The sequence below is a fragment of the Eptatretus burgeri genome, chromosome 1 (genome assembly GCF_056783735.1).
Source record: "Eptatretus burgeri isolate ZD-2024b chromosome 1, Ebu_testis_v1, whole genome shotgun sequence".
NCBI lineage: Eukaryota > Metazoa > Chordata > Myxini > Myxiniformes > Myxinidae > Eptatretus > Eptatretus burgeri.
In genome coordinates, this window is record NC_140961.1 from 30,072,179 (window position 1) to 30,084,678 (window position 12,500).

The 12,500-nt window shown below is 30.7% G+C and overlaps 1 protein-coding gene across 5 annotated transcripts in view; it reads right to left on the reverse strand.

Annotated features, from left to right (window-relative positions):
* The window catches only part of LOC147034151 (CMP-N-acetylneuraminate-beta-galactosamide-alpha-2,3-sialyltransferase 2-like), a 239,245-nt gene that overhangs the window by 175,443 nt on the left and 51,302 nt on the right, over positions 1 to 12,500 (reverse strand). The gene's annotated exons all lie outside the window — the stretch shown is intronic.

A 12,500-nucleotide genomic window follows, 5' to 3' on the forward strand; every position in this document is an offset into this window, starting at 1 on the left:
TGGAAAGTTGGGTTTATGTTGGACACTTGAAACTTTTTTGGGGGCTTTTATTTATTTATTTATTTATTTATTATTATTATTATTTTATTTATTTATATTTTAGAGACTTTTGGAGTTGCTATCACTCTTTGGGATCTAAACCTATCGATGTAGTTCTTTGTCGGATGGTGCTTGATGGGAGCAAGATCAAGAAAGTTCTGGGAAGAAAGTGCAGGCTTACTCCCCCTTTCTATGTCATCAAACCTGAAAGCCTTAAAAGACAGAATTGGAAGAAGAAAAAAAAACGTAAAAATATATATATATATATATATATATATATATATATATATATATATATATATATATATATATATATATATATATATATATATATATATATATATATAGGTGGAAATCTCATTTTGAAAAAGACATTGTGTTGGGCGAGGATTGAGTTGGGGTTGAGATTTTGAATGTGAGGGTTGGGGTTGAGATTTTGAATGTGAGGGTTGGGACACACACACACATACACATCAACAAACAAAAGTTAAGCCTTGACTATTCAGTTGAGGATTCTGTGTTTGGGGTTCACAGATCTAAGAACGTCCCCCTTGACACACATTATATACTGTTATACACCTCGGACTTGGCCCTCGAGTGTCCACAAAGGTGTATTATATGCTTAGTTTTGTCTTTTGTAATTCCTGTGAATAAAATGAACCTAAAATCTCTTCCCCTTCCAAATCATATATTTTATAAGTCCAAGGAACTGTATCTATCACATCAACAATTTTAAAAAGTTCTTTCGTCCATCGTTCAGTAAAACCCTTTTCAAAATGAGATTTCCACCTATATATTCTTACGATATCACCAACTTTGAACTTAGGTTTTCTGACATTAATCTCTTTTTCATATTTTAATTTTGTAAATGTTTCTGATGGCTTCATATTCGTTGACGTGTGAATCGTGTCATTATACTTATCCACAATATCCTGAATAAAAGATAACCATTGTTGTGAACCGAGTTGTGTGAATTTTTTATATAGTCTCTCTTTTAAGGTACGATTAAAACGTTCAACAACAACTGCCTTCCCTTCATTAAAGGTACTGTATAATGTAATACTGTTATTTTTTAGAAAATTCATAAATGTCTTGTTATAAAACTCTCTACCCTCATCAGTCCACAATTTCTTAGGTTTTCTCTTACTTTTATTAAATATCTGTTGAAAAGCTAACATAAGAGTATTACCTGTTTTGTTTTTAAAGGGACAACCCACGCATATCTACTCCTCAAATCAATAACGGTTAAAGCATACTTGTACCCCTTATCATTATTGAGTTCAATCAAATCAGCAGACCAGATATAATCAACTTCCTTGGAATAAACTTTCCTTCTCTGAAACTTTGTGAATATTGGTTTATGTAATTCATCAGCTAATTGCTCTTCAGTCTTAATAGCATCATTAGAGCCTATAAGTTTTTGAATTTCCAAGTCCAAGTTTCAATTTAGCACTAATCATCTTCTTCACGATGAACCTATCAACTTTTTCTCTCAAGGTTGGATTTTGTATCAGAGACAAATTATACAACATTTCTCTATCGGCTTCATGCTTTTCTTCCAACGTTGTGGTATTCCCATAATCAATATCGTGTCTCATGCACACTTCATCAACTCTATTGATTGGTTTACTCCAGGATTTAGGATTGTTTGCCTCATCTAATCTTTTATCCAAGTTTGTGCCTGGACCACAGAAAGAATACCCTGGAAGATGTAATTCCCTGGTATTCCAGTAGTTGTAAATTTACTTCCTGATAAAAACTTTTGTATATCTCCTCCGAGTTTGTGTTTGGAGATAAATTGATTTTTTTTTGAACCACACACCGAACATATACCTTTTTGTATAACCCTGTTATTTTTACTTTTAATATATGAAATATTTTTAGTATTAGTTTTCTTTTACATTTGAGACAATAACTCATTTATTTATGAGAAAAATTTCTGCAGAGTGCAAAAACCTTTTTAGTTTCCAACATGCACATTTGAATCTTAATTTTTAAAACATAAAGAATCCTTAGAAATGCCTTCACTCTCTCCTCCATTTATTTAAGAAAAAACTTGAATTAAAATGAATAGCTTGACGATGCTAATAGTTTTGTTGAAAGTATTGCAAATAGACTTGTTAATTCTTTGTATTCCTCCTTGGTGGGTTGAGTTATTTTCTGTAATACCTCTATTCTTTTTGAATCTCACTGGTTTCCATACTATAATATTTATTTATTCTCTCTCTTTCCTCCCTCTCCTCCCTCTCTCTCTTCTCTTTTTCCTCCTTCTCTTTCTTCTCCCTCTCCTCCCTCTCTCTCTTCTCTTTTTCCTCCTTCTCTTTCTTCTCTCTTTCCTCCTTCTCTCTCTTCTCCTTTTCCTCCTTCTCTTTCTTCTCCCTCTCTCTCTTCTCTCTTTCCTCCCTCTCTCTATTCTCTCTTTCCTCCTTCTCCTTTTCCTCCTCTTCCCTCTCTTCTTCAACTCCTTCCTCATCCCTTACTATACTTGAATCGTTTACACCCCATAGAATATTATACATATATTCATCAGGATTTCTTGTTATTCCTGTATCAAAAATAATTTTTTTTACAACAGGAAACCAATAAAATTTCTTTTGAATTTCTAAAAGAGCCTTACCTTTTCTTAACCTTATAATTTTTTCATTATTTAACATTCTAATTAAATCTAAAGTTGTCGGTTTATCAACATCAGCATAATGCCAATCTTTTATTGAAAATACCTCATTCTTATGTTGTAGAACATATTTATTAAAATACCGAATACCCTTTTCTTGAAGGTATGCTTGGACACAGAAATGATAATTTTCTTGAAGCCTTCTTGCTGTCATTTATGTATTAGAAATATATGTTAGAATAATATTATGGCACGAAACACCTCCCCATCTTCCCATAGTTAAATCATTTTGTATTTCCTTACTTATTATATATAATCCTGTTTTTTCTGTTTTCATGAGATAAACAAGGGCAAAACCATTATTATATTTACCCTTATTAAATTCTTTTATTTGTTGTTTACTAATCGTGGCTCCACAAAACTCATTCTCGATACCAAGTGGATAATATTCTTCCTTACGAGACTGATTTAATTGTTCCAGGTCTTCGAGGTTAATTTTAAATGACCAATTATACCCTAAATCATTCATATCATACCCCCATTGTTCTATTCTCATACAAACGATACGCCCTTCTTTATAAAAATTTATTTTAATTCGAACTGTGAATTCTGTATGACCTGGAGATAATATCAACACTTCTGTATCTTTAGAATACACAGCCGTTTTATTTAAGTATATATATTGTGATAAATCGCTTAATCTCACCAAGTCATTCGCGTCAGTCGGGCTTGGATAATTTTTTAATTTATAAGCATTTTTCATGTTAATATTTTTGTTTATATTATATTTATGTCGTTCAGCCTGTGCCTTTGTGTAATAATTTGATAAATCAATATCCAGTTCTTGAGATACACCAAAGATAGAACCATCTTTACCAACATAAGTCATTTATATTAGATTAAAAATAATATCATAAAATTTTTTATTTTTGTTGAGTTGAAATAACACATATAGACATAATTGACCACAACACTTGGAATTTAATTCTTGGACTTGAAATGTTTGATAAACACCATTCTGTAAGAATTTTATGACTTCAACAGGTGGTGGAAGACCAAAACTATCAAAATAATATTTGTCTTGACTATTAAAAATACAAACCCAATGAGAACCGTTCCCATCATTATCTTCTAAGTTCATAATAATATTCTTTGTATGTTTCGACACATTTGTTAATTCATCTCTCATACAAATAACCACATTATGAATTTTTAATTTCTTACAATATTTGGCAAGTTGTAAATTTGATGTTGTATTCTTTCCAAATTCTTTCAACCACTCATCAATGCTCATTTATTTATTAGAAAGATATAATCCATTACCTCTTTTTGTTAATTTTACACCTGCTTGTGCTATAGAAGAAAGCATATCTCCAACTAACAATCTCGCTTTATCAGGCAGACCTTCAAGTTTTTCAGCAAAATCTACAATTACACCACTTCCACTAATTTGTTTCTCCAACTCTTTGTTATGTCTTTCCAATTCTTTTTGAGCCTGGAGTTGAGCCTTCCTTTCGTTGGCAGTTTTGACCGCTGTTGAAATACCACCCGTCAATGCTCCAACCGCACTTAAACCAGCAAATAAAGGAATTAGAAATGGGAGAAATCCTCCACTCGTCTCTCTTATTGAATATTTTTTCAACATTGGTTTTGTCATTTTAATTTTAAGTGAGCCAGTGTCATTCAAGATTTTAACCTGTTCTCTTGTGAGCAAAACATCAATTCTTACTGCTCCTTTTCTCTGAATTGTATTAACGTTAATCGTACAAGGCTTTTGATTTTGAACACAAGATGATAGTTTATGAAGATTGATTTGATTAACATATACCCCAGTTGGTACTTTGCCACTCATTTATTTAACAAAAAAATTATGTGAGACTAATCATCACACCATTATCTGTATTAATCTGCAATTCTGTTTCTTCCAAAAGCAAACAATATGTATCAACTTCTTCACTCTCTCCTCTTTCAATGTATAGGGAAGTATCCACTCGATTAGACTTTATAGTTTCTTTTTGAGCGCTCAGGTCAAACGTATAGATTGTATACAAACTTTTAAATGCTGTCATATCCAAAATAGGTTCTTTATTTCCATTACTTTCACACACCTTTTGGTAAGACTTGTATGCTTCAGCAAAATCATTTTTTCCCAATTAATTTCCAATCTATCTCGTGGATAAAATGTTCCATCTAGAGAAACGCGAAGTTGTTTCACCTTAGCATTATCACTCAATGCATTATTCTTATCAGTCGCAGTATCACCATCTGGCTTTTTAAAAATCATCCACAGATATCGTGGCTTTCCTTCCAGAACACCCAAATTCCACGTGTAAGTAGTTTGATTGAGTTTAACGTGTTGACATCTTCTTTTGAGGTATGATACACTGAGTGGTCTCTTTGAGTTAAGTCTTCGATTCAACATCTCTTCTGTTTTAAGATTAGGAGTATATTCACTGATATACCAACTCATCTCCTCAATTACAAATTTATTCTGATCACCAAAAGCATTACCAACACCAAAAAGCAATCTATTTTCATTATCATTCCTTTGTAGTTGAAATCTAATTTTAAGACCATACAGAACTTTATCATAATCACAAAATCCAAATATACCTTTAAGAGGAACTGCCACAGTAAAACTATTTTCTGCTTTTGTATCATCATTATACATTCCTTTCCTTTGAATATATCCAGGGTCTGTGTTTGTTCCCGTTGACATATCAGGAATAAAACCTTCGACAGACCCCTTTCCCATTCTATCACTGAATGTATAGAGTGTAAATTTCATCATTTCAGATACAGCAGAGACATAATCAACCGCTTCAACTTCTTGTGTTCCAATATACAATCGCACACTATCAAACATTTTCCAGAAGAAATCATTTACAAGTGTAGCGTTTGTGTTATTCCCAGCCTTAGTGAATTTAAATTTACACAACAAGAAACTTTCGGAGAGATTCAAATAGGTTTGTTGATTATTTATTTCAAAACTTTTTGTACCATTTGTATTCCAGTCTGTTCCAGTTATTGCATTTACCTTGAAGTAATCTTCTTTTTAGTGGAGTTTGAGATAATAATAGTATCATCCAAATCATAGATACTATCAATTGCTTCCATACTTGTATTTATTTAGGAAAAAGATGTTAAAACTTTTGAAACCCTGATCCAAGTATTTGAATTATTTTCTGTCGTTCTTGGGGGACAACTGAGTTTTACCTTTCTTAATTTCTTTTATTGCTTGTAATTTATGAGATTCTTTCTGAGCATCTTTTATACTCTTTACAGCACCTGCTACATTTCCCACAGCAGAAGCAGTTGAACCAATTAGGTCTTTATGTTTAAGAATAGTTGAACCAATACCCATGAGAGTATCAATTATCCCATCTCCTCTAAATTGATGTCCAACACCCCTTTGTCTCTTAGGTTTATAGTATCCTCTACCAAGATACATACCTTCACCCTTGTAGTACGGGGAAAGGAACATCCCATCCCCTGTAATTATTTTATATTTTCCCAACTCGTGCTTCCTCACAATAACCATCGTATTTATTTATTGAAAAACTTCACGTAGGTGAATTCTGATGGATATAACTTCTCCATTAAAAGAGATCACACGATTATCTTGGTCGGTTATCCTAAAATTTACTCTGTGTATGGTTTTTCCTGACACAGGTAGATAAACCAAATTTTTAGGCTCCATATTGAATTTATAACCAATTGGGGTTGAGTATGCGCTGAATGAAAATATTGTATTTGTTTTTAATCCATCATTATAAGCACCATCAATCAAATCACAGTGAATTAACACCGAATTTATTCCTGAGGATATTTGAATGACATTATCACTGTAAAACGTCCCATTAGTTTCAATCTTTTTTGAGGAGAAACCTAATAACTCTCTAAATGAATTATCAATTGTGAAATCAACCTTGTAGTTATTTTTAACTTTAATCGTTGATTTTGAAGTATGTTTTTGAATGTTTATAATAATATTTTTTGGTTCATCACCCTGTTCTTTCATAAGACGAGCAATTTCGGAAGATATTTGAGAAATCTCGTATCCTCCGTGTGAGACTTTTATCGTTTTGTATCCACTTCCCGGATTATAACTAAACTTGTCATTTTTCTCGGTTATATTAAATAAGGTATTATAAGTCTCCATGGACAATAAAGATGCCTCATATTCTTTTGTTGTGTCAAGTTGTAGTGGGTATGGGAATGAAGATGTGTGGTCGCTTGTTGTGAAATTAAAACTCAGGATTGTGCTTCTCATCTTATTTAATATGAGATAAAATGTCTTTATATTGAGATTTATTAATTATTTTCATGTTCATCAACTGGTCTAAAATGGCTGATGCTTCATTAAAACAATTGTTATTTCCAGCCTTCTTACTGCCAAACAACAATAACAGTCTATTAACTAATTGCGATGGGTCATTTGGAAGAAAACTAATACCTGAACCAAGGATACTTAAAGCCTGAATAATGTGTTTCTCCTTCTCATTCTTCCTACTTTTACCAGAAAGAATAACCTTATAATTTAGAGTGTTCAGCAAATCAATATATACTCTATCATCATTATTTTCCATATCCAATGGTTTATCAATATACTTTGATTCATCCCTCACAGTTGAACCTTGCCTTCCATCTTTTGTGAGAAGAAACATTAATCTCGGAGTTAGTTTAACAGGGGTTGAGCAGAACTTAAGAACCTTAATTCATCATTAAATATCAATACCTTTTCTTGAACAAGAAGAAATATTGCTGGTTGTTCTGTTGGAATGAGTCCTGCTTTGGTTTTTGAATCCGCTGAATATTCATTGTTTTGAACAGCATTCACAATATAATCAGGGGGTTGATTAATCTCTTCCAGTTGTTGAAATAAACCTTCATCATCATATTCTAATTCTCCTAAATGCTCTAATTCTTCCTCCGTCATTTGACTGAAATCTTTTAACATTTGAAGCTTTCTAGGAGTATATTCTACTGTGGGAACTGTGGAAACATCTTTCATTTTTTCTTGGGAAGTTTTTAAAAGTGGTTTAAAAAATTTCTCTTGTTTTTTTTCAAATGCTTCTTCGCCCGTTAGTTTCTGTCTGCGTTTCTTCTTTATGTCTTCCTGTTGTTTTACAACTTTTGAAACCAACTCTTGATGTTCCTTAAATCTTCTTGCTCTTTCTTTTGTATCCATTTATTTATTGTAAAATATCATTTAATGAATTGTAAAGATCAACAGGGAAATTTTCCTTTTCTTCATCATTCAAGTAGATGTGTTCAAATAAATCCTTTTCTTTAAATATTTCATCAAATTCTTTATTAACATTAATGCGAGTTGTAATTTCTTCTTCACTAATCCTTGCATCTCTGCTTTTCATACGTTTGTGTTGAGTTTCTTCATCAACATCAAAACCGAATGATAAAATCTTCACTCCGCTCAGATATTTAATAATTTGTCTCTGTTCCTTCTGGATTAGTTTCTAATATCCCAACACCACCAGATTTTAGTTTCTTTAACTCACTCTTACAATGTGAATATTTTGTTGTACCAAGAGAAACCTCCTCAAATATTTGTCCTTCATTCCTCAATCGCATATGTTCCTCCACTGAAATATAGTGATAATCTTCACCTTTTACTTCTCCAGGTCTTATTGCTCTAGTTGTTGTTGATACAATGCGTATCACGGGGTGTTTTTTAAGTAAATTTACAATATTCTCATTTGTACTACACAAGAACCTTGATTTATGAAAGTTTTTTCCAGAAGCAGATTTACCCACAAGATTTATAATAATAGTTGTCATTTATATATGTAGTTGTTTATAAAACAAAAAATATATCCCTTAATATCTCATCTTGTTTCACAACAATATATTTATATTTTTCAGTCGTGTGCTTCATATAATCCTCAAATTTCTTTTTACTACATAATGTAGAACAATTATCTCTCCAAAAATTATTGATATCTATTGAATTTAACTTGAATAAAATAAAAGTATTAGCATTGTTTCTGATGGAACGACGAGGAAGTTGAAAGTACGATTGACTAAGATAAATACAATTACAAGAAGAATGTCTCCCTCTTGTGTAGTAGCTGTCCATTACCGTTTGGTTTCTCTCATTAACACAATCATCAAAGATAACGAGGTTCTTTTTTGATTTATCCAAATCTTGGGGAGACGGTATATCATCCGTATTATCACTAAGAATACAAGTTATAAGATTTGATTTCTTTTTACATCTCTGTGTATCACAAAATAGTTGAATTATATCTTCAATGTTATAATCATTTAGGTTTTTTGACGTTTAAATAAACCTATTATATCTTCTTTTTGAAGACCAGCATTAAAACCTTGTGAGAGTAGTTGATACTCTGGTTGAAAACTCGACTTTGTGAAAATTATTAAATTATCATAATCTAAAAAGTTGGGAGTGAGGAGCATTTTTAAAAGTAAGCAGGTTTTTCCACATCCACTTGAACCAACTATGAGACATCTTAATGAATTTGGGAGATTTTTATGGTTGTTAAATTTTATCTTATTTTCCCAAATAGGTAAAAAATCATTCATTTATATATTTGAAAAACAGGTTATTTAATTTATTATTGGCTTTTTTAGAAACTCTATATTTTATCCTAAGTTCAGGTTTAATTTCAAGATAATCCATTATTTTATTTATACAATATCTTGTGTTGATATTTCCCTGAAAATTACATCCATGAATAATATACAACAACAATCCTTTGAACATTTCTCTTATACGTTCAGTTTCTTCCCTTGTAAGGAAAGGTGTGTTATCATCCTCATACTTTACATTCATTTCTCTAATCAATCTTGTAAAGTAATTCATTTTTGGTGTAAATCTAAAAGAATTATTTTCCTTTTTATATTTTTTATTATCATTAATTAGAAGATAATCACAGAATATACATTGTTTATAGGCTTTTGACTCTGTGTTTAATCCCTGTCTTTCACACGCAGGACAATTCTCAAATTTGTCATATGGAGAATCAGGAAAGTCTAGCATATTTATAAAGTAAAACTTTACTTAAACTGAAATTCATCTATACTTTCAGTTGTATATTACCATCGATATCGATATACTTTTTTCATTATCAGATTCAACGACAACATTTTTTATATTAAAGGTAATTTTAAAATTATCGTTAACTACTATTGAACGAAATGTCATTTCACCTGATATATTAACATCCTTTATTTCATCAAGATTTACATCTTTAAGGTTGTTGAAAAAAATACAAATTTCTCCTTGCATATTACAGATGGTCTTATCTTTTCTTTCTAAAGCTTCATCCATAAGGTTTTTGTTCTTTGATACTTTTTCTTGTTTCATTGCTTTTTCTAGTTTTGAATATATTACTAGAAGGAGAGGAGAAACTTTTGTTAGAGATACTTTAATTGATGTTCTACCAGGTATACTAAAAGCCCTTCCACTGAAGGAAATTGAAGAACTCATATTATTTACCATAATAGTTTTTATCCAATAGTTGTTATATTTATCTTTGTTCAATTTTACATCCTTGACATATTTCTCAGTATCTTTAACAGATGAAGAGATTGATTGAAACTTGTCTTTTGTGTCTTGAAACATTGTATTTATTAAGTGAAAAAGTTGGAGGATAAAATGTTTTTAAGCACAGATTCACCTATAAATTAAACGAAATTTTCATCAAGAAAATTTTAGTTTAAGCAAAGTTTTATTCTATAAATATGGTGAATACAACGTACTGCGATGTTTGTAATCACGAATATAAACATTATAGAAAACACCTCCGAACCAACAAACACACATTTAATCTATTTCATCAAATATCTCCTCTTGAGTTGGAAAGAAAACATTGTGATATCTGTTCAAAGGATGTTTTGAAGAGTAGTTATAATCAACATCTTCAATCACAAAAACACAAGAAAAATGAGTTTAAAGTAAAGGGAGACTATTATATTAAAAACACTGATGAGGCATTTAAAGGGCATATAAAAATAAGGATTTTTCAATTTGGAGAACCCAGTCCATCATCAATAGCTGAATCAATTGAAATAGTGAAACCCGATGTTGAAAAATTTATTAAAAAGACATTAAAAGAAATAAAAACTTTAAAGTTTTATATGGGAGTGAAAATGAATATGAAAAGACAAGATGAAGAACAAACTCCTTATATGAGAACAGATCTTCATTTTATAACATCATTTCAAGATTTTTTGAATAGTGGGGTTTATGAAGAACTATCAAGACAAGAGGAGGATGTTGATAATACAGTGGTAGGAAGTGGATTCAATATTAAAAAATCATCTTTTAGATATACACATTCTAAAAATCAAACCCTCTTAAAGCTTCTTCTTATATTGAATTACCAAAAGAAATAAAACTAAAGAAGGCAGTTGTTAATATTAAGAACAATGATAATAAATGTTTTCTCTGGTCTGTTCTTGCTCACTTACATCCACCAAAATGTAATTCAGAAAGAGTAAAACAATATATGAAATATGAGAATACCTTGGACATTAAAGATTTTAAATTCCCAATGCCATTAACAGATATTCCTAAATTTGAGAAAAAGAATAATCTTTCTATTAATGTATATGGATTAACGGATACAAACAAAATTCAAATATTAAAAATTTCAAACAACTATAAAAATGAAGAAACACACATTGACCTTTTATATTTTAGTGTTGGAAAGAATTCACATTACACATACATCAATAATTTATCAAGATTAATCTCTTCTCAGGTATTCAGAACACCAAACAAAATATATCCTTGTAAGCGATGTCTTAATTCATTTCATACAAAAGAACGATTAGAACAACATTCAAAATATTGTAGTAATCATAAATCAGCTGTAATTACAATGCCTAAACCTGGTGAAAAGATTTATTTTGAAGATTATAATAAATCTATCATGCACCCATTTGTGATATACGCTGATTTTGAATGTATCCTTAAAAAGATAAATACTGCTTCTCCTAATCCAAAAGAACCATATACAAATAAATATCAAAAACATATTCCTTGTGGTTTTTGTTATTATATCAAATCATCTGTTGGAGAAAAGTATAACAAACTTGAACATTATCGTGGAAAAAATGCTTCACAAGAGTTTGTAAAACGATTAGAAAAGGATTGTATAAGACTCACTAAATTAATGAAAGAAACAAATGAACCGATGAAATTAACCAAAGAAGAAAAATTAGAATTTAGAATGAACAATATCTGTCATATTTGTGAGGGGGAAATTAAGGAGTCTAAAGTTAGAGACCATTGTCATCTTACTGGTAAATATAGAGGTCCCGCTCATTCCTGTTGTAATCTTAATTATAAATTACCTTCTTTTATTCCAGTCTTTCTTCACAACAGCGCCAACTATGATACACATCTATTTATAAATGAACTTTCAAAAACACCAGGGAATATTTCTGCTATAACAAACACAAGTCAAAAGTATATTTCATTTTCAAAAATGATATTCACAAAACCTATAACTCGTATTAGGTTTTTAGATTCTTACAAGTTTATGGGAACACCACTAGCCTACCTCGCATCAAATCTAAGCTCCACGGACTCTTTTCCAAATCTTAATTCATTCTTTCCAAAAGAGGAAATTCTCACTCAAGAGGAAATTCAGATTAAAGAGAGAATTCAAAGTAAAGAGGAAATTCTAACTGAAGATGAAATTCTAATTATAAAGAAAATTCGAACTAAAGAGGAAATTCAGATTAAAGATGAAATTCTGATTAAAGAAGGAATTCTTACGAGAGAGGAAATTCAAACAAGGAATGAAATTCAAAGTAAAGAGAAAATTCTTACAAGTAAGGGAATTTATCCTTATGA